General features: G+C 45.1%; 2 long non-coding RNA genes across 7 annotated transcripts in view; one reads left to right on the top strand and one right to left on the bottom strand.

Moving 5' to 3' along the window:
• LOC137542335 (uncharacterized) overlaps positions 1-23727 on the bottom strand; it is a 437024-nt gene that overhangs the window by 233716 nt on the left and 179581 nt on the right. The window lies entirely within an intron of this gene.
• LOC137542337 (uncharacterized) lies at positions 7-23727 on the top strand. Its single transcript, XR_011025408.1, has 2 exons — positions 7-94; positions 22582-23727. It is a non-coding gene; the product is annotated as an uncharacterized lncRNA (long non-coding RNA).

The raw sequence follows: 23727 nt of genomic DNA, 5'->3' as shown, positions 1-23727 counted from the left end.
TCGGAAGCTGTAGCTTATGCATACACAGCCCAGTCAGCGTGACTACTGACTACAGGAACTCAGGGAGAAGAGAGCCGTGATCGGATGGATTAGTGTGAGTGAGAAGCTTCCACTTTAGCGATTACACAGGGGGAAGAGATAGAGATAAGAGGCTCCTTTGCGTGGTGGTGGGAGGGAGAGGGATTTTCAGTAAACTGTCTGCTTTTGTTATCAGATCGGAACACCGGATAGCTCAGTAAATGATTGCTGGCTTCAGCGATCACACAGAGGGGGGAGAGATAGAGAGAGAGAAGAGGCCTCTTTGCATGGTGGTGGGAGGGAGGGGGGCGTTTTAGCAAGCTGTCTGCTAACACTGCTAGGAAGGGGAGACAGGGGATAGCTATTGCCCACCAGTGACTGCACAGGCGCGGGGGGGGGGGGGGGCACAGGGGCCTCACAGCAGGAGCCACACAGCCAGCAGGACACAGGGGCCACCCAGCATGAGCCACACAGCCAGGGGGACACAGAGGCCACACAGCCAGGGGAAACAGGGGCCACACAGCAGAAGCCACATGGCCAGGGGGACACAGAGGCCACACAGCCAGGGGGACACAGAAGCCACACAGCCAGGGGACACAGAGACCACACAGCCAGGGGACACAGAGGCCACACAGCCAGGGGACACAGAGGCCACACAGCCAGGGGGACACAGAAGCCACACAGCCGAAGCCACACAGCCGAAGCCACACAGCCAGGGGAAACGGGCCACACAGCAGAAGCCACACAGCCAGGGGAAACAGAGGCCACACAGCCAGGGGGACACAGAAGCCACACAGCAGAAGCCGCACAGCCAGGGGAAACAGGGGCCACACAGCAGAAGCCACACAGCCAGGGGAAACAGGGGCCACACAGCAGAAGCCACACAGCCAGGGGGACACAGAAGCCACACAGCCAGTGGGACACAGAGGACACACTACTAGAGGGCCCACACAGCCAGGGGGACAAAGGGGCCACACTGCTAGAAGGGCCACACAGCCCTTAACTTTGTTGCACAGACTTATATTTGAGTAATTAATAAATTCCTGTTTAAGAGGGTCAAATATTGGGGTCGACTTATACATGAGGTCGACTTGTATCCGAGTATATACGGTATATAAATATTAGAAATCTATTCTTGATGTTTTTACACGCGATTTAGCCAATTGTGACTCCTGCTTTGGGGTGCAGGCAAACATTACATTTTGACTGACCAATTCTACCACCTCCATATGGTATGATGGTCACCAGATATTGGATACTATGAACAGTTTGCGGTAATTAAATCTAGTTCCAAAAATGTAACTACAGTCCCCCCCCCCCCCAAATTCATATACATTTTTGTGAGTTAAGTTTGGTTTTGGAAAAATGCGTAAATTACAGGTTTTTGCAGAAATATTCCAAAGTTTAGCAAACACAGCTCAAAAGGCTCTATACAGTATATGCTACATGTGATCAGATGGGATGTGAAAAATAGTACCAGGTACTTACAGAAGATAATCAATGATAAACGATAAAACAATGCACTTTTTTCATTTTAAATTCTATTTTTCGTGGTATTTACTTCTAAAATAATGATTTGTTACACACTTTTAACGACATGTCACAGCGCTTTTATTGCATTTTTACCGTTATATTTATGTAAACAGTAATTTCAGGCAGGAAATATTGTGAATTTTAACATGTTCTTTCTGCAGTCGGTAATTTACCGACATATGGTTACTGAATGCGTTCATTCATTGAGAATGGAGCCCTTTGTGTTGGTAAGCTCTCATCCTACAAGGAAGTTGTAAAATTGGCTAATGATTGGTAGCCAATCAAAACTGTATGTATATATACTGAAGTGTATTAGTATGGCCACTAATGGTTCCGGCAATCGGATAATTGTGATTAGAGTGGCAAAAAATAAACTCTGTGGATGTTCCCAATCAACTGCAAATGATTCTTAACCACTTAAGGACCGCAGTCTTTTCACCCTTAAGGACCAGAGCCTTTTTTCCATTCAGACCACTGCAGCTTAAATGGTTTATTGCTCAGTCATACAAGCTACCATCTAAATGAATTTTACCTCCTTTTCTTGTCACTAATACAGCTTTCTTTTGGTGCTATTTGATTGGTGCTGCGATTTTTACTTTTTATTCTATTCATCAAAAAAGACATGAATTTTGGCAAAAAAATGATTTTTTTAACTTTCTGTGCTGACATTTTTCAAATAAAGTAAAATTTCTGTATACATGCAGCGCGAAAAATGTGGACAAACATGTTTTTGATTAAAAAAAACCCATTCAGTGTATATTTATTGGTTTGGGTAAAAGTTATAGCGTTTACAAACTATGGTGCAAAAATTGAATTTTCCCATTTTGAAGCATCTCTCTCATTTCTGAGCACCTGTCAGGTTTCATGAGGTGCTAGAATTCCAGGATAGTATAAATACCCCCCAAATGACCCCATTTTGGAAAGAAGACACCCCAAAGTATTCACTAAGAGGCATGGTGAGTTCATAGAAGATTTTATCTTTTGTCACAAGTTAGCGGAAAATGACACTTTGTGACAAAAAAAATAAATAAAAAAAAGTTTCCATTTCTGCTATCTGGTGACAAAAAAAAAAATGAAATCTGCCACGGACTCACCATGCCCCTCTCTGAATACCTTGAAGTGTCTAGTTTCCAAAATGGGGTCATTTGTGGGGTGTGTTTATTGTCCTGGCATTTTGGGGGGTGCTAAATTGTAAGCACCCCTGTAAAGCCTAAAGGTGCTCATAGGACTTTGGGCCCCTTAGCGCACCTAGGCTGCAAAAGAAATGTCACACATGTGGTATCGCCTTACTCAGGAGAAATAGTATAATGTGTTTTGGGGTGTATTTTTACACATACCCATGATGGGTGGGAGAAATATCTCTGTAAATGAGATTTCTTTTGATTTTTTTACACACAATTGTCCATTTACAGAGATATTTCTCCCACCCAGCATGGGTATGTGTAAAAATACACCCCAAAACACATTGTACTACTTCTCCCGAGTATGGCGATACCACATGTGTGACACTTTTTTGCACCCTAACTGCGCTAAGGGGCCCAAAGTCCTATGAGTACCTTTAGGATTTCACAGGTCATTTTGAGGCATTTATTTTCTAGACTACTCCTCACGGTTTAGGGCCCCTAAAATGCCAGGACAGTATAGGAACCCTACAAGTGACCCCATTTTAGAAAGAAGACACCCCAAGGTATTCCGTTAGTAGTATGGGGAGTTCATAGAAGATTTCATTTTTTTTTCACAAGTTAGCGGAAATTGATTTTTATTGTTTTTTTCACAAAGTGTCATTTTCCACTAACTTGTGACAAAAAATAAAATCTTCTATGAATTCCCCATACACCTAATTGAATACCTTGGGGTGTCTTTTTTCTAAAATGGGGTCACTTGTGGGGTTCCTATAATGCCCTGGCATTTTAGGGGCCCTAAACCGTGAGGAGTAGTCTAGAAACCAAATGCCTCAAAATGACCTGTGAAATTCTAAAGGTACTCATAGGACGTTGGGCCTCTTAGCGCACCTAGGTTGCAAAAAAGTGTCACACATGTGGTATCGCCGTACTCAGGAGAAGTAGTATAATGTGTTTTGGGGTGTATTTTTACACATACCCATGCTGGGTGGGAGAAATATCTCTGTAAATTAAAATGTTTTGATTTTTTTTACACACAATTGTCCCTTTACAGAGAGATTTCTCCCTCCCAGCATGGGTATGTGTAAAAATACACCCCAAAACACATTATACTACTTCTCCTGAGTACGGCGATATCACATGTGTGACACTTTTTTGCAGCCTAGGTGCGCTATGGGGCCCAACGTCCTATTCACAGGTAATTTTGAGGCATTTGGTTTCTAGACTACTCCTCACGGTTTAGGGCCCCTAAAATGCCAGGGCAGTATAGAAACCCCACAAGTGACCCCATTTTAGAAAGAAGACACCCCAAGGTATTCCGTTAGGTGTATGGTGAGTTCATAGAAGATTTTATTTTTTGTCACAAGTTAGTGGAAAATGACACTTTGTGAAAAAAAACAATACAAATCAATTTCCGCTAACTTTTGACAAAAAATAAAATCTTCTATGAACTCGTCATACACCTAACGGAATACCTTGGGGTGTCTTCTTTCTAAAATGGGGTCACTTGTGGGGTTCCTATACTGCCCTGGCATTTTAGGGGCCCAAAACCACGAGGAGTAGTCTGGAAACCAAATGCCTCAAAATGACTGTTCAGGGGTATAAGCATCTGCAAATTTTGATGACAGGTGGTCTATGAGGGGCCGAATTTTGTGGAACCGGTCATAAGCAGGGTGGCTTCTTAGATGACAGGTTGTATTGGCACTGAAGTGCAGGAATGTTCTCAAATCATGACCTGGACATGGCAATTAAGTCGTACCAGCAGTGATCAGAAAAAAAATTTCTGTCACTGCGGTGGGGCGGGTGAGGGTTTGGCCGGGTGATCAGAAGCCCGCAGGGGGCATATTAGGGCCTGATCTGATGGGTAGCAGTGACAGGTGGTGACAGGGGGTGACGGGGTGGTTGATAGGTGATCAGTAGGTGATTACAGAGGAGAATATATGCAAGCAATGCACTGGCGAGTTGATCAGAGGGGGTCTGGGGGGCTAATTTAGGGTGTGGGCAGGTGATTGGGTGCCCGCAAGGGGCAGATTAGTGTCTGATCTGATGGGTAGCAGTGACAGGTGGTGACGGGGTGATTGATGGGTGATCAGTGGATGATTAGAGGGGAGAACAGATGTAAACAATGCACTTTCAGAGGTGATCTGAGGGTGGGTCTGCACGCAATCTGAGGGTGTGGGTGGGTGATCAGGTGCCCACAAAAGGCAGGTTAGGGTCTGATCTGATGGGTGGCAGTGACAGGTGGTGACAGGGGGTGATTGATGGGTGATTGACAGGTGGTCAGTGGGTGATTATAGGGAAGAATAGATGTATACAGTACACAGGGGGGAGGGTCTAGGGAGGATCTAAGGGTGTGGGGGGTGTGTGTTCAGGAGCCCCCAGGGGGCAGTTTAGGACCTAATCTAAAAAATAGCGTTGAGATAGTGACAGGGAGTGATTAATGGGTGATTAGGGGGGTGATTGGGTGCAAACAGGTGTCCCAGGGGTGGGCAGGGGGGGTCTGATGGGTGCAGTGGGCGATCAGGGGGCAGGATCAGTGTGCTTGGGTACTTACTAGGAGGGCTGCAACCTGCCCTGGTGGTCCCTCAATCACTGGGACCACCAGGGCAGGAGGCAGCCTGTATAATACGCTTTGTATACATTACAAAGCGTATTATCCGCTTTACATGCGGAAGATCGGGGGTTAACAACCCGCCGCCGCTGCTAATTGGCTGGCGGGTTGACGTCGCGGGTGGGCACATCCAGCATGCGATCCCCGGCCAGCTAGTCCGCAACGAGCCGCCGCCGATCGGCGTATTGCGCGGTCGTTGCGGGCTCCACTTTGCCGCCGCCCCTAGGTAGGGGCGGCCGGCAAGTGGTTAAAATCACAATCCAGTTATATATATATATATATATATATATATATATATATATATATATATATATATATATATATATATATATAGAGACATATATATATATATATAGATATATATATATATATATATATATATATAGATCTATATATATATAGATCTATATATATATAGATCTATATATATATATAGATCTATATATATATATAGATCTATATATATATATATAGATCTATATATATATATAGATCTATATATATATATAGATCTATATATATATAGATCTATATATATATAGATCTATATATATATAGATCTATATATATATAGATCTATATATATATAGATCTATATATATATATATAGATCTATATATATATATATATAGATCTATATATATATATATAGATCTATATATATATATATAGATCTATATATAGGTGGTTGGGAGGGGATCAAGGGATACATGGGGGGGAGAGAGCTGGAAAAAAGTTTATTTTTACACTAAAATCGCACAGCCTGTCACGGCTGCAGGCTGTGCGTCTCTCCCTGTCACACAAGATCCACAGTGACAGGGAGAGGGAGGCGGAGAGGGAGGCGGAGAGGGAGGCGGAACGGCAACTATGTTGCCTTTCGGAGGGTGATCGCTGTGATTGGCTCACAGCGATCACACGGCAGGGAGCCAATCAGTGACGGCTCCTGCCGATACCCGGAAGCCTTAGCTGTCATAAGACAGCTAAGTGCAGCCGGTTCGGTGCGCGCGATCGCGGCGGGGAGCGGCGGCGCCGGTGATAGAGATCTACGCCTTGCCAGCCAGGAGCCCATCAAAACAGGGCGTAGATCTCTATCACTGCGGTCCGGAAATGGTTAAACAATTCAATTGATGTAAATTTTGTCGATTGGAAAAAAAGTCCATTAGCAGACTAATAAGAATCCTCCAATGAACCAATGGAGAGCCCTGGAGGGACTTCGTATAGCTGAGAGCTTCATCTGTCACTGTTGTCGCCACAGCTCCCACTATCCTTGCCCCCCGCCAACACCTATCACACCCATCCACGCCAACACCTATCACACCCATCCACGCCAACACCTATCACACCCATCCACGCCAACACCTATCACACCCATCCACGCCAACACCCTATCACACCCATCCACACCAACACCTATCACACCCATCCACGCCAACACCTATCACACCCATGCACGCCAACACCTATCACACCCATCTACGCCAGCACCTAGAACACTTACAGCACCTTGATGTAACATGAGAGATCTCACACTGGTGAGAAGCCCTTTTTATGTGCTGAGTATGGGAAGAGCACAGAAATTAGAGCTTGTTTTACGTGGCAGCTTTTGCCCAGGAAATAAGCCCTATTCATGTTCTGAGTGTGAGAAATGTGTTGGGCATAAATTCCTGCTTGTCAAACATGAGAGGTCTCACACTGAGTACATGAACAGGGCTTCTCACCAGTGTGTGACCTCTCATGTGTTACAAGAACTGTGCAAAACATTTCCCACACTAGCCACATGAATGGGGCTTCTCACCAGTGTGAGGACCTCTCATGTCTGACAAGCAGTGATTTATGCCAAACACATTTCCCAAGCTCAAAACATGAAAAGGAATATTGTATGTGTGAAAGCTGCCATGTTAAACACGCTCTGATTTCTGAGCAAAACATTTCCCACACTCAGCACATGAAAAGTGCATCTCACCAGTGTGAGATCTCTCATGTCTGACAAGCTGTGATTTCTGCACAAAACATTTCCCCCACTGGGCACATGAATGTGGTTTCTGACCAGTGTGAGTTCTCTCATTTTTGACAAGGTTTCCATTATCGCCAAAATATTTCCCACACACTGAACATTTCCACAAAGACTTAAAATAAAAAGAAAATATAAAAGTTTTTCATGATTGCATTTTATTTCAAGTATTCAAAATTGATTGTCTCAAAAACCTACAAGGTATTGTTCCCACAGTTCTCCTTAACATACAATGCAAATTGGGTGACTAGCATGCACGTGGTGCTTTTCTATTGGCAACAAAAACTAGAACACCCCTAAGTGAAGAATGTGAAAATTCCGTCCAAAGTGTCAATATTTTATGTGCACACCATACAGTAATTTTCTAGCACTGCCTTAACTTTCTTGGGCATGGAACTCCCTATCCTTAGTGGTGCTTGCTGAGACTGAAGTTGCTTTGCCAGTTTTAGCCAGTTGTCATTCATCCACTCCTGAAGCTCAGCTAAGCATGCGTTTATTTGTGGAATAGGGTCTGTGATGCCAGGTTTCAAATAATAAATATAGCTGGGTGTCATCTGCATAGCAGTGGTATGTCAGGCCATGTTTATGGATGATTTTTTCCAAGTGGCAGCATGTACAGTATGTGGTAAAAAGAAAATGGGATAGTTTTGCACCTTGGGGTACATTTTAGTGGTACAGGTTTGGAGAGGAAAGGCCCCAAGGATACCCTTTGGCCTCGATTAATAAAGCATCACCGCATTTGTTAATGCTGAAACCAGCTGACTTTACCCAGCACTTAGGAAAATGTCAATACATAAAGACTGTTACCGCACGGAAAACTAAGAATACAGAGCAGTGAGGTAAATTACCAACTTGTGCGGTAAATACCTTAACAAATGTTAATTCATAAAGACTAGATCATGTGGTAAAAACCCCAAATTTAACCAGCAGGCGAAATCAGAGGAAATCAGAGGAAATCAGAGTGGAGACTGCGCGAGTCTGTGGGAAGCCAGCGTGACTCACACAAGCGAAGAGGGATAATCTATGACTGACAGGAGCAGGGAACCAATAGAAACAACCTGTCTCCTGCAAGCCCAGCTGATTGGACCTGCAGGCTTCTCAGCTGGTCTAGCTTTTCTACCCCCAGGCAGTGTGTAGAAAAATCCCTAACAAAAGAGGCTTCCCCTGCCTCCCTTCTGCAGTTTAACCTCTTAAGTTCCTGTTTGAAGATTTGGAGGAACTAGTGGGGAAATCACCTAAGCAGGGCATGTTTAACCACTTTACCCCCGCAGTGCTAATTATCTCCGTGCCTCTGCGCACCGTTTCACCACCAGGGACAGAGAAAGGCGTATCTGTTTATTTAAATGCTGGGAGTGGGTGGGGGAACACGCGCGCACACACTCTAGCCAGCCCGCACAGCAGTTGACTAATTGGACATTAGGAACAAGTGTTCCTAAATCCAATTAGAGTCCCCGATTGTTATGAAGACTGCTTCTGTTTGAAGCAGCCTTCATTCATCAAACCGCAGGCACATTGTTGTGTCCGTGTGCGCGCAATCACGCGATCGCGCTTGCACACACCCACCCGCACAGCCCTTGCAGTCCAATGATTGGTTTTGGGGACCCCAGTCCCCAATAACCAATTATACCACATGACAAATAAATGAATGGAAACTACCTCTGCTTGAGGCAGTCTTCTTTCATAACAACAGTTGTAAACAAAGGTGCAGCGCGCGATCACGCGCCCCCGCGCCGCGCGTGCACACCAGCTCCACAGTCCAATGATTGGTTTTGGGGACCCCAGTCCCCAAAAAACAATCATACTGCCTACTAAATAAATGAATGAAGACTGCCTGGGAGGAGTGAAAAATGCTCTGGTTTTTAAGGGGAAAACTCCTCAGTTGTGAAGTTGTTGAAGTTTCTTGGAAGTTCATCTAAGCTGTGGCAAATAAATAAATTGTTAAGAAAGACTAATGGACAAACTCAGAGGAAGCAGAGGCAGTATAACAAACATATACATCTAAAGGGATGTCGGGATGCCTCGTATTATTGGAACGCCCTCACTGCACTGAGTTTTTGTCTATTGAAGCCAGTAAATTACCAAACTTCTACCGCACCTGTGAACATTTTTATGAATTAGCTCACAAAAGTCTAAAAATACCGAATGCGGTGATTTACGGAGCATTTTACATTCACTGCACTGTGCTCTATGAATCGAGGCCTTTGTGTCCTGCCAGCCAAGTTGATCCACTGGAGAACTAAGCCTTCTATGCCGCAGTACTCTTGTAGCCTGTTAAAGCAGAATATAACCCTGCATTTCAACTTTGCTCTAAAACATTATTTACAGTATATTATATGCAACCAGCATTTTTTTTTTTACTAGACCAGCATTGGAAGGGTTACACAGGGCTTTAAAGAGACTCTGAAGCGAGAATAAATCTCGCTTCAGAGCTCATAAATAGCAGGGGCACGTGTGCCCCTGCTAAAACGCCGCTATCCCGCGGCTAAACGGGGGTCCCTTCACCCCCAACCCACCCCCCGCAAAAGTGTGTCGTGAAAAGGTCGCTGGCTGTCTCTTCCTGGAGGCAGGGCTAACGGCTGCAGCCCTGCCTCCAGTCGCGTCTGTCAGCGGCGCATCGCCGCCTCTCCCCCGCCCCTCTCAGTGAAGGAAGACTGAGAGGGGCGGGGGAGAGGCGGAGATACGCGCTGACAGACGCGCGTGGGGCAGGGCTGCGGCGGTTAGCCCTGCCCCAACCAGGAAGCGCTCCCCCGGTGTATCGAGGGGGATTTGGGGGTGAAGGGACCCCCGTTAAGCCGCGCTATAGCGGCGTTTTAGCAGGGGCACACATGCCCCTGCTATTTATGAGGTCTGAAGCGAGATTTATTCTCGCTTCAGACTCTCTTTAAAGTTCCTGGAGATTTCTGCAGACGCATCCGAAGCTGACATAGATACATTTTGTTTACATAAATGTATCTAAATGTTGAATATGACTCATCTCTCTGACTGAGAAGGAGCTTGGAGGACAGCCAAAGAGTGTGTAAGGCCCCGTTCACACTTGCGTTTTGGCAATAAACGGACCGGATCCTGATCAGAACCGTACGGTTCCGATCCGGTTCCGGTCCGTTTGTATCAGGCATGCATCAGGCTGCCATCCGGATCCGTGGGCAAAAAATAGTTAAATATAAATAAAAAAATGTTCGGATCAGCAGAAGGTGCACCTGGTGCACATGTACAATCTGGTTCCTCCGCTGTAGGCATCACCTCCACCTCCGATATTCTGCCAAACAGCTCCAGCACGTCTGTCACTGCTGCTCCACTCCAGACATGCTTGGCCCATGTGTCCCCATCCGAAATGGCCGGTTGGATACGCATAGAAAGTGGGGTAGAACGTCAGGTTTTTGTAGGCAGTGTGTTCTGTGCCTTCCGTTCCCCATTGGTTTCTGTGTTCCGGATGGTGCTGTCAGGCTCAGGTCCGGCTCCGGTCCGGGTGCGTGGGCCGGAGATCCGGACACAAAAAATAGCGCATGTTGGAAAAGAGTCCGGAGTCCGGATCCGGTCCGGCTCCGTACTGTACGGAACGTAAGTATGTGAACGTCCGCACAGCCTTTGCATTGCTATGCGGAACGTACGTTCCGTTTGTACAGTATGCGGTCCGGATCAGATCCGGAAAATCCGGATAGCGAACGCTAATGTGAACCGGGCCTAACATTTATCAATAGATACATATAACTAAATAGAATGTAACAATTTGAACTTCTGCATATCTCTCCACGGAACTTTAAACCTCTGTGTTTAACCCTTCCAATGCTAGTCTAGTAAAAAAAAAAAATGCTTTTTGCATATAATATGCTGTAAATAATATTTTAGAGCAAAGTTGAAATGCAGGGTTATATTCCACTTTAAAGGGAACCAGAGAGGAACGGGGGGTTGAAAAAAGAAAATGATTTTATACATACCTGGGGCTTCTTCCAGCTCCATAAGCCTGAATCGCTCCCACGCCGCCGTCCTCAGCTTCCTGGATCCGCCGGTACCGGGCCCGTCACTTCCGGCGGACGCGGCCAATTGTCCGCATCACAGGGGCTCCCTCCATACATGTACGCATGCGGCAGCGCAGTAAGCAGCCACATGCGTATCTGTATGGAGAGAGAGCACCCTGTAATGCGGAGAATTGGCCGCATCCGTCGGCCGACTTGCCGACTCGCGGCAATGACGGGACCCGGTGGCGGCGGATCCAGGCAGCGGAGGACGGCGGCGTGGGAGCGATCCGTGCGTATGGGGCTGGAGGAAGCCCCAGGTATGTATATTGAATCCTCTCTGGTTCCCTTTAAGCAAGATTTAAAGTTCAACTGTGTTAAAAGCTGGTGAGTGTGCAAGCAGAATTCAGGATAGAACATTAGCTTCTGTCTCTTGCCATGAGCAGATCATTGCAGATCTGGGTGAGGGGTGATGTTTTTTGAAGAGGGTAGAGGATGTTGTTTCTTGAGAGCTTAGCTTCAAGTTGTAGATAGCCTTTTCAATAACTTTCTCTAGAAAGCAGAGGTTGGAGACAGGTCTGTAGCTGTTCAGAGCATCTGGATCTAAGGATGCTTTCTAGAGTAGCGGTCAGATGATTGCATCTTTCAGACAGGTGGGAATTCTCCCTGCTCCTTAATAAAGTTGATTGATTTGTCGACGGAGTTAGAATCGGTAGATGTATGGCTACCTTTACTCGTTGCTTCCAACTGTCCCCATTTCAGAGGGATAGTCCCTCTTTGTGAACTGAATCCATTTGTCCCTCTTTCTTCCTCGCTTGTTTCTCTTTCAGAACTCATGCACAAAAAATGTGTTTAAAATACTCTAAATATTATTTCTATCATGTAAATGGATATAATCCTCATTTTAAAATGTTAAAATGAAGAATAATAGAGAGGACCAGTGTGGTCTGAATTTTGAAACTTCATTGTTTGCTTTTGAATTCTTTCTGGTATCAGTGACTTGGGCATGTTTAAAAAAAAAAAACATTGGGAGGTATGCCCTAACTATAAAACCTCTTCCTAAAGCTTAACCCTAGCCTGCCCTTTCCTAACACCCAACCTTAAAGGATACCTAAAGTGACATGTGACATGATGAGATAGATATGGATATGTACAGTGCCTAGCACACAAATAACTATGCTGTGTTCCTTTTTTTCTTTCTCTGCCTGAAAGAGTTTAATATCAGGTATGTAAGTGGCTGACTCAGTCCTGACTCAGGCAGGAAGTGACTACAGTGTGACCCTCACTGATAAGAAATTCCAACTATAAAACACTTTCCCTACAGGTACACTTTAACCTGCTAACCTTGATGACTAGCGATAACCTCACTTCCCCTTATTTCCTAATGCTAACCTTTCTAATCTGTGTCTGTTTGCTAGTTGAGAGCCCTAAGGGCCTGTTCCCACTATGTCTGATTCGCTGTGTTTCCCTGCATGTGAAATCAGAAGGGGGAAAAGCAGCTTATTCAAATCATTAGGCTGCCATCCGATTTGCATGTGGGGGGAATAAAATCGGATGGCATCCAGCAAAAATATGCATTGCACTAGAGGGATGTAAAACCTCGCCGATTATGGCGGCGGAACGCCGAGACCCACGCTGAGGCGCAAGCCTCTGGGTCTCGGTGAAGTGCTGATGTCAGTGGACTTCCCTATTGGCCAAGCGGTGGACACGTCCTCAGTACACGCTCCACCGCTGTAAACAATAGCAGCATGCGTACCAGCGTGTCAGCTGACTTGCTGACACGCCGCAGAATGATTGGTTGTTTTGTATTCCGTTGCTTTTGATTGGTTAGTCCTAGTATAAGAGAAAGGTGAGCGCCCTCAGTCTTCGCCCGTGATAGCCTATGCTGGGCTTGTAGCTGAGATTGCGCTCACACCAAAAGCCTTGCCTTGCTGCAGATTTCTGTCTGTCTCTTGACCAAGCTTCATGCAGATCTTGATTACCTGTTACTGACCCGCATTGTACCCGACTACATTTCTTCTGATCACCTGTCATTGACCCGGCTTGTAACTGACCTTGCATCTTACTGGATCTCCTGTTGCCAACCTCGGATTGTTAAAGGACCTTGCATGAACGCTGCCTGCCCTGATCCCGGCCTGTTTGACTACACATCTGTAATGTGATTACACTTTCGTCTGGATTGCCTCAGCCCATAGGCCTCAGGTGACTATTCAAGTATAGCAAGTACATGAACTCTAAAAAAAGAAATGTTGACTGTATAGGACTCCTAAAGGATGAGGGTGGGAACTCAATGGTGGATGACCAAGGTAAGGCAGAGTTATTAAATGCTTTCTTTGCTTCTGTCTTCACAAAGGAAACAGCACTGTTGCAAATTACAGAGGCAGAAGAGTCTCAATCTTCTAACTGTAATATTAAATACTTAACGCAGGAAGAAGTGAAGGCAAGACTAAATAAATTCAAAATAGACAAGGCACCTGGCCCGGATGGCATGCATCCTCGGGTCCTTAAGGGAATTAAGTTCAGTTATAGATAAACCCCTTTATCTTATCTTTTGTGACTCTCTTTCAACTGGCAGAGTCCCAGTGGATTGGTGTACAGCCCACGTTTTCCCATTATTTAAGAAGGGCAAAAAATCAGATTCAGGAAATTATAGACCTGTAAGCTTAACATCAGTTGTATGCAAACAATTTGAGGGGTTACTAAGAGACAGGGCCGGCCTTAGGTTTCACAGCGCCCTGAGCGAAACCGGATTTTGTTGCCCCCCCATAAGTAGCATAGTTGTCCCCATATAGGTAGCAGAGTTGCCCCCAGTGTAGGTAGTATAGTTGCCCCATATAGGTAGCATAGCTGCCCTCAGTGTAGCTAGTAGAGTTTCCCCCAGTGTAGTAGCATGGTTGCCCCCAGTGTAGGTAGTATACCCCCAGTGTAGGTAGTATGCCCCCAGTGTAGGTAGCATGCCCCAGTATGCCCCCAGTGTAGGTAGTATGCCCCAGTATGCCCCCAGTGCAGGTAGTATGCCCCCAGTGTAGGAAGCATGCCCCCAGTGTAGGTAGCATGCCCCCAGTGAAGGTAGTTTGCCCCCAGTGAAGGTAGTTTGCCCCAGTATGCCCCCAGTGTAGGTAGTATGCCCCAGTGTAGGTAGTTTGCTTTCAGTGTAGGTAGTTTGCCCCCAGTGTAGGTAGTATGCCCCCAGTGTAGGTAGTTTGCCCCCAGTATGCCCCCAGTGTAGGTAGTTTGCCCCCTAGTGTAGGTAGTATGCCCCCAGTATAGGTAGTTTTCCCCCAGTATGCCACCAGTGTGGGTAGTTTGCCCCCAGTGTAGGTAGTTTGCTCCCAGTGTAGGTAGTTTTCCACCAGTATGCCCCCAGTGTAGGTAGTTTGCCCCCAGTGTAGGTAGTTTGCCCCCAGTGTAGGTAGTTTGCCCCCAGTGTAGGTAGTTTGCCCCCCAGTGTAGGTAGTATGCCCCCGGTGTAGGTAGTTTTCCCCCAGTATGCTCCCAGTGTAGGTAGTTTGCCCCCAGTGTAGGTAGTTTGCTCCCAGTGTAGGTAGTTTCCCACCAGTGTAGGTAGTTTGCCACCAGTGTAGGTAGTATTCCCCCAGTATGCCCCCAGTGTAGGTAGTTTTCCCCCAGTATGCCCCCAGTATAGGTAGTTTGCCCCCAGTGTAGGTAGTATGCCCCCAGTGTAGGTAGTTTGCCCCCAGTGTAGGTAGTTTGCTCCCAGTGTAGGTAGTTTGCTCCCAGTGTAGGTAGTTTGCTTCCAGTGTAGGTAGTTTGCCACCAGTGTAGGTAGTTTGCCCCAGGCAACCCCCCCCCCCTTTATGTGGCAGCGGGCCGGGCAGAGACTGACTCACCTGACATCCAGCGCCGACGTCACTCTTCTCTCCCCGCCTGTAGTTAGAGCAGGCTACAAGAAAATGGCCGCCACTTGTCTGCATTTGTGGACATTGGCGGCCATTTTCCTGTAGTCCTGCTCTAAATATAGACAGAGAGGACACAGGGAGACAGCGGGGCAGCGAGGGGCGACAGGGCGCATGCGCCCTTGAGAGCATGGCACCCTGAGCGACCGCACAGGTCGCTCATAGCAAAGGCCGGCCCTGCTAAGAGATACTATACATGTGTAATGATCTGCGCTGCTGTCTGCAATGGCAGACAGCTGTTTGACCATTTTTTAGATCAGAGTGTTGCAGGTCTCTGGAAAAGAAACCTGTCTTCACTCTGCAAGTTGCAGAGCTGCTGTTCTGGGAAGGAATTTGCATACACTTGTCATGCAAATTGCTTAGCTGTTTCCTTTGATGGCTTGCAGTATAAATACAATTTTTTCCCAGAATTCCCTGCTGGTCATACTGGTTTGTTTCTGCTTACTTACCTGGAGTGTCAGCCTTTGCAAATCGTTTGCTAAGATTATCTTAGAGTAATTCCTTGGGAGTGCACTAGGCATTCCTTCTAGCGTAGTCAGATTGTATTATCTGTGTTGCTTTGTACTGTCTATCTGTTGCGATTGTCTTGTCGCCAGCAAATCGTACTGTCTGTTGGGATCGCATTCACCCTAGCGGTAGTGGCGGTGGTTCCTTCTGTCTGGGAGTGTAGGCCAGAGCTGCGGTTGCTACTGGCTACTCCTTCTGTCTGTCTTGTCTGGAGCGAACGCTTGCTGTAGGCTCGGTGAGGCAACCGTTTATCAAGCGTTCATGTTCCCTCTTTGTTTTCGTGTTTCATTGGTTAGTTAGGGTAGGCGTGCTTTGTCTTTGCTGCGCTTTTCGTGCGGAGACCGCGCTATTAGCGTGCTTTGTCGCTGTTGCGCTTTTCACGCGGCGACCGCGCTTAGCGAGTGCGTTTGTTATTTTCCTGGGCGTTCTGATTATTGTTATTTGCTGTGTCTTTCTTGCTACACTTGTGCTCTGTTTTGCTCGGTCTTGTGTCGCTATTGGCAATCGCCACTCTTGCGATTGCGTTCCCACTTGGTTTCCGCTGTTGTGAGTTCACCGTCGCCGGGTGGCGACTAGATTGGTGGACACACATACATTCTGTCTCTGTGCTCACTTTCTCTCTACAGGTGCATAGCACCAAAGCTGGGTTCTGTCGTTTTATACGCTTGTGGAGGACTTCCGCAGTGTTAGCGCACATCTTGTGTGCTGACCACGGAGAGAATTCCGCAATCGTTACAACATGACTTCATAGTAGAAAATAATCTTATTTCTCAGCATCAACATGGGTATACTAAAGACAGGTCCTGTTTGACTAACATGCTCAGCTTTTATGAGGTAGTGAACGCTAATATGGATATTGGGAATGCTGTAGATGTGATATACTTGGACTTTGCAAAGGCCTTCGACACTGTTCCCCACAAAAGTCTGGTGCAAAAGTTGAGGATGCAAGGACTGGGGAAGAGTCTGTCTGCATGGATAGTGAACTGGCTAATGGACAGAAAACAAAGAGTTGTGGTCAATGGATCGTACTCAAAATGGCAGACTGTTAGCAGTGGGGTCCCACAGGGGTCTGCACTGGGTCCAGTGCTCTACAATTTATTTATTAATGACCTAGTAGATGCAGTAGTGACCAATGTTGCTATTTTTGCAGATTATACAAAATTGTGCAGAATCATCAACTCTCAGGAAGATAGTGTCATATTGAAACAGGATCTGGATAGGATGGCTATATGGGCACATACATGGCAGATGAAATTCAATGTTGAAAAATGTAAAGTCATGCATTTTGGACGTACTAATGGTCTAGCACCATACAAAATAAATGGCATACAGTTGGGGACATCAAACTTGGACAAGGACTTAGGAGTACTCATCGACAACAAGTTAAATAATCGTATTCAATGCCAAGCCGCTGCAGCTAAAGCTAACAAAATTTTGGGATGCATTAAAAAGGAAATAAAAACTCGAGATGCCAGCATAATATTGCCCCTGTTTAACTCTCTAGTAAGGCCACATCTGGAACATGGAATTCAGTTCTGGGCACCACATTACAAAAAAGATATTGCAGTTTTAGAGCAGGTGCAGAGACGAGCAACAAAATTGATACGTGGGATGGAAGGTCCCACTTACCAAGAAAGGCTACATAATCTGGGTTTATTTAGTCTAGAAAAAAAGACGCCTTAGAGGAGATCTAATTAGCATGTATAAATACATCAGAGGGCAATATAATAGCTTGGCGGATGAGCTTTTTGTCCCTAGGCCTTCTCGAAGGACTAGAGGACATGATCTGCGCATGGAGGAAAAATGATTTAGCCATTTATTTAGGAAAGGGTTCTTTACAGTAAGAGTGATTAAGATGTGGAATGCACTGCCACAGGAAGTCGTTATGGCAAACTCTATACCTGCATTTAAAGGGGGCTTAGATGCTTTCCTTGCGTTGAAAGACATCCATGGCTACAATTACTAGGTAATGCCTAATGATGTTGATGCAGGGATTTTATCTAATTGCCATCTGGAGTCGGGAAGCAATTTTTCCCTTTTGGGGCTAATTGGACCATGCCTTGTAAGGGTTTTTTTCGCCTTCCTCTGGATCAACAGGGATATGTGAGGGAGGAGGCTGGAGTTGTACTTTGTACTGGTTGAATTCGATGGGACGTACGTCTTTTTTCAACCAAAATAACTATGTAACTATGTAAGCATACACAAGAAAAAAGATCCAGGAGCATCTCATTTGAAAAAGTAGTAAAACTTCTCAACTTTTAATAGAACAATTCCATAAAAAATGGTAGGCAGCGTAAAAAACACGTTATACTTATCGCAGTCCAGAAGCATACATTAAGCAGAAGGTAAAGAATGCATAGAGAGTTGCGGAGACAGCAGATCGACAGCCGTTTCGCCCCACAATAAGGGCTTTATCAAGATCGAGAGTCGTTTCGCCCCACAATAAGGGCTTTATCAAGATCTTGATGGACTGCGATAAGTATAGCGTGTTTTTTACGCTGCCTACCATTTTTTATGGAATTGTTCTATTAAAGGTTGCGAAGTTTTACTACTTTTTCAAATTAGATGCTCCTGGATCTTATTTTTTAATGTGTATGCTATATGTTGGATCTGTATATCATTGGATGTTGCACCGTTTGAAGTTATAGTGCTGGATTAACAGGCATTGGTTTGGTGTGCACTCACTTTGTTTTTGGATGTGGATAATTGACTATTCAAGTATACTGTGTCTGCATTACCTTGCTGAGTTTGGTGATTGCTGTCTGCCAGGTTGTATGCTACATCTACCTGCAGGGTTGTGTAGTTTGTTGTTAGGCAGGAGTGTACGCAGGTGTTAGGGCTGGGTTATGGGTCAGTCATATGGGCCTGACCTTGTCTGCATTACCTTGCTGAGTTTAGTGATTGCTGTCTGCCAGGTTGTATGCTACATCTACCTGCAGGGTTGTGTGTACTTTGTTGTTAGGTAGGAGTGTACGCAGGTGTTAGGGCTGGGTTATGGGTCAGTCATATGGGCATACAGTCTGACCTATAGCAAGTAGCCAGACAAGGGAGTCGGATGTGTTCTCTGATCATTGCAAGAGCCCACAGGTGTCTCGCAAGACGCACACAAACACAATGAATAATAAAACTGTGCCTTTCTGAATCCCATTCCATGTGACACATCCAATTCATCCACCTGCAGCAGAAATCTTCCTGTCTCTGCTGATGATGAAAGCAGCGGCCAATAGCAAGGCACAGCAATCTGGTACTGCTTACCAATAACACTGGGGCCAGGCAACCAGCATTATAAGTAATAATGTGCCAAAACCACCTGCTTCCAGTGATCTTCACAGGCACATCTGTAGCTCTTGCTATGAGGTTGAAGGAAGCACCAGTGATCTTTAATCTTTTCATAATATACAAGCTTAAAGTGAATCTGAGGTGAGATTGATATGGAGGCTGCCATATTTGTTTCCTTTTAAACAATACCAGTTGCCTGGCAGCCCTGCTGATCTGTTTGGCTGCAGTAGTGTCTGAATCACACCAGAAACAAGCATGCAGCTAGTCTTGTCAGATCTGACAATAATGTCAGAAACAGCTGATCTGCTGCATGCTTGTTCAGGGTCTATGGCTAAAAGTATTTGAGGCAGAGGCTCAGCAGGACAGCCAGGCAACTGGTAAAAGAAAATAAATATGGCAGCTTCTGTATAACTCTCTCTTTAATGAATACACATTGTTAGGCCTATTAGCATCGGTGTTTCTTTTTCACTTTCTTTACAGCAGAAAACCCATTTATAAAATAATAAAAATAAATACATGTAAATGTATATATTGAATATATAAAATAATCAATATAATACAGCCATAGACAGGATTATACTTGGTATATCTAAAAACGTTATGCAATGTTTGTCATGCCATCAAAAGTCAGCATCATAACTCGACACCAGATAACTGGTAAAATAGCACCACCCATTGGCATAAATCTAAAACTACAACAAAAAAATACCTAACCGTATAGAAGTAAATGAAAACTGGGGAACGGATCAACAATTTTCTAAAAACAGATACTGCATCGAATCTGTTGAAATGACAACAAAACTACATTTCAGCTGTCTTACTGTGATGTTTCTCGTCTTATTTATAGTAATTTCTATTTTGATGGATGCTTTAAAGTGCAACCGAGGCGATATATGATCTGATGAGATAAACATGTGTATGTGCAGTACAAAATATATTAATACCCAGGCTGATTTGTTGTATTTTGCTACCTGAAAGAGTTAATTTCTAGGCATGGACATGACAGCTTCTGTCTGTTCGGTAGCTTGTCGGGAATATAGTAAACATCACTGATAAGCAAATTACAGCCATAAACGATTTCCTGTCGGAATACAACTTCTGAGGGCAGGAAAAGATAAAATACATGAGCTATTGACCTTTTTCTAACTCTGCAACACTTAAAGGGGAACTGAAGAGAGAGGTATATGGATGCTGCCATGTTTATTTCCTTTTAATCAATACCAGTTGCTTGGCAGCCCTGCTGGTCTATTTATCTGCAGTAGTATCTGAATAACACCAGAAACAAGCATGAGCTAGTCTTGTCAGATCTGAGAATAATGTCAGAAACACCTGATCTGCTACATGCTTGTTCAGGGGCTATGGCTAATAGTATTAGAGGCAGAGGATCAGCAGGGCTGCCAGGCAACTGGTATTGCTTAAAAGGAAAAAAAACATGGCAGCCTCCATATACCTCTCTCTTCAGTTCCCCTTTAATAGGCTGCCACTGATTAGAGACAGTAAAACATTCAACCTACTTTGTAAATGTATAAATATAAAAAATAAACACCATGGGACTCTTAAAAAAGTCATTTTTAGGAGTAGGAGAATAAAGATAATTGTTTATCTCATCGGTGTATTTTCACCTCGGGTTCACTTTAAAGTCCTTCAGCACCACCACCTCGCTCCGCACACATGCACACACCCGCCGAACATCCACCGCCGCTGCATCTGGGGGTCTCCTTTAATAAGGAGACCCCCAGAGTTCTCAGTCGGGTCGCTGCACATCTCTAAAGCCCCCCACGTAGATGCGCTGTCACCACTGTCATTATACATACTGCCGCTAATCACCCACCACATAATTACAGTCTATCTGTCAGTGTAATTACTGTGTGCATCGGACCCCGGGCAAAGCATCTTTGAATCTGCAGCCGGGACTCCACAATGGTCCATTGTCTGAGCCAATGAAATGGCTCTGATAGTGGACCAATGGGGAGCCTCGGCTACAGATTCAAAGATGTCAGGACCTAGGTCTTGACATCACACTGTGGGAGGAGTTACACCACAATATCAGCCACACAGACCCTTCCCCCAGCCACAGCTCCCCCTCCAATGATCTCTTCAACAAAAGGTAAAGATTTATCATGGGAAAGGGGGTATTGGCTACTGATTGGGATGAAGTCCAATCCTTGGTTATACTTCCTCTTTAAAGAGACTCCGTAACAAAAATTGCATCCTGTTTTTTATCATCCTACAAGTTCCAAAAGCTATTCTAATGTGTTCTGGCTTACTGCAGCACGTTTTACTATCACCATCTCTGTAATAAATCAACTTATCTCTCTCTTGTCAGACTTGTCAGCCTGTGTCTGGAAGGCTGCCAAGTTCTTCAGTGTTGCGGTTCTGTGATGCATCTCCCCCCTCCAGCCCCCTCTCTGCACACTGCCTGTGTATTATTTAGATTAGGGCAGCTGCTCTCTTCTCTCTTATCTTTTACAAGCTGGATAAATCCTCCTCTGAGCTGGCTGGGCTTTCACATACTGAGGAATTACATACAGGCAGAGCTGTCTGCACTCTGCAGGAAGAAACAGCCTGACACTTCAGTGGAAGATAGCTACAGGGGGAAATAAACACACAAATGATCTCTTGAGATTCAAAAGGAAGGCTGTATACACCCTTCTTGTGTATGAATGTATTTTCTATGTGTGGACATACTGTACATCAATCTACTTCCTGTTTTGGTGGCCATTTTGTTTGTTTATAAACAAACTTTTTAAAACTGTTTTTAACCACTTTTAATGCGGCGAGGAGCGGCGAAATTGTGACAGAGGGTAATAGGAGATGTCCCCTAACGCACTGGTATGTTTACTTTTGTGCGATTTTAACAATACAGATTCTCTTTAATATAGTTGTATGAGAAGCTGGTGATGGGTCTTTGTGGCACAGCAGTCTAAAAGGTGGCATAATGTGCGTCTGTCCTCATACTATGTCTATGCCATGTGTACCATACGCAATTCCAAGTATGGCCCTGCCGTACTTGGCGAAATAAAGTGATTCTGATGAGCGGCAACTTTTCAAATATTAAACTAGAAAGGTTAAAAACCTTTACAAAATGTTAAATCCTCATCTCCAGATAGCCTGTATACCCCAGCATGTTGCTTTCTGTTACCAAAGGTGGTGCCAGTATGTAACTTCCCATGATTCTCCAATATCCAAAACAGCAACTAACTGGGAATACAAGACCCTGGACCATGTGATACGGTGTCAAACCCCTTGGCTACCTACACTCAGCACCATGGTGCTTGGACAGGGTCTCCATCCTCTGGCAAAGGTTCTCGGTTCTGCAGAAGCCCTATGAGTGATGGGCATGCTGGATGCGCTGCAGTGTTACTTCCTCTTTGCCAGGCTAATGATAGCATTGGTGTGTTATTTTCATATTTACCAGTATGGAGCACGTCTGCCCCCAGAGACCAGCTCAGTCGCCACAGGTGCATCAGTGGGTTTCATAATACATGTAAACAAGAGGGATGAACGGTTGTGTAGACAAATAGCCATATCTATATCTAAAGGGCAAAAGATTTGTCATTGCTTATTAGTATTTTTTTTCTATGAATACTTTGTTTCGGAAAAACAAATATTTTTATTTTTTGTTTTTTAGCCTTATTTCCAGAGAGCTGGAGAAGCAAACTGCTACAAGTCACAGTTCTCCCTCCGGAAGATCTCACAATACCAGATCTCGCTGCAGATTTAGAGAGGCCACTAAAGGGACAACCACAGGTCTAGATGCACAAAGTTGAGATCAAGATTACACTCCAAGTATTGCAGATCAAGTTCCTGCGTGAACAGATAGAAAGCCTCAAAAAAAGATTCTCAGACAAAAGACGTCATAAACGGAGCAGAGATGGATGTTGGTCCTGCAGACAGTTAGTTCTTTTGGAAAACAAAGTCTGCGTTTGCTGCTTTGTGAAAAATTCTGAAGACCAAAATTGTACAGTACAAAAGAATCCCATTTATCCGGAACTCAACTAACCAGCAGTCTAAATCAACCAGCACAAATCGCAGGCAGTACAAACAGTGGTGTAACAACCTCTAAAGGTGGCCATACACTGGTCGATTTGCCATCAATCTGATCAGAGAGGGATCGTATAGCTGCCTTTACTGCAAACAGATTGTGAATCGATTTTAGCATGAAATCGATTCACCATCTGTGGAGCTGCCGCCCCCACCTGCCAGCCATACATTACCTGCTCCAGCCGGCACGAGTCCCCCCCGGTCTCCGCTGTCTTCTTCTTTGTGCTCGACTCCTCCAGCTTCACTCTACTTCCTGCCGGGGGAAGTGTAAACAGTAGAGAGCGCGCTACAGTTTAAACTTCCTGCCGGGACAGGAAGAAGTGAAGCCTGCTGGACTCGGAGCCCAGCGTGGAGATGGAGCAGCGGTGACCAGGGGACTCGCGGCAGCGGAACAGGTAATGTATTGCCGCTGTATTGCGTCAGTCGTCGGTCATTTGAACACCGCTATCGACGCACTCCCAACCCGCCAGCGATCGAGCGAAATCTTCCGCACGGACAGGAACAAATGGAATAGACGGAAATGATCGATTTCGTATGGAAAATCGATAGTTCAGTCAGCGTTTGTGCGACGATTTCACAGCATATTTAATCACAGTTATCGAATTGGCTGTGTATCGGCAGGAAAATCGGTAAGTGTATGGGCCCCTTTAGGCTATTTGTTGGCTCTACTGTGCTGAAAGGGAACCTGAACCAAGTAAAATTATTTAAAATAAACACATGATGTAGCTGCAAA

The sequence above is a fragment of the Hyperolius riggenbachi genome, chromosome 12 (assembly GCF_040937935.1).
Source record: "Hyperolius riggenbachi isolate aHypRig1 chromosome 12, aHypRig1.pri, whole genome shotgun sequence".
Lineage (NCBI taxonomy): Eukaryota > Metazoa > Chordata > Amphibia > Anura > Hyperoliidae > Hyperolius > Hyperolius riggenbachi.
The sequence above is the reverse complement of the archived record's forward strand: the minus strand, read 5'-3'. Positions and strand labels throughout refer to the sequence as shown.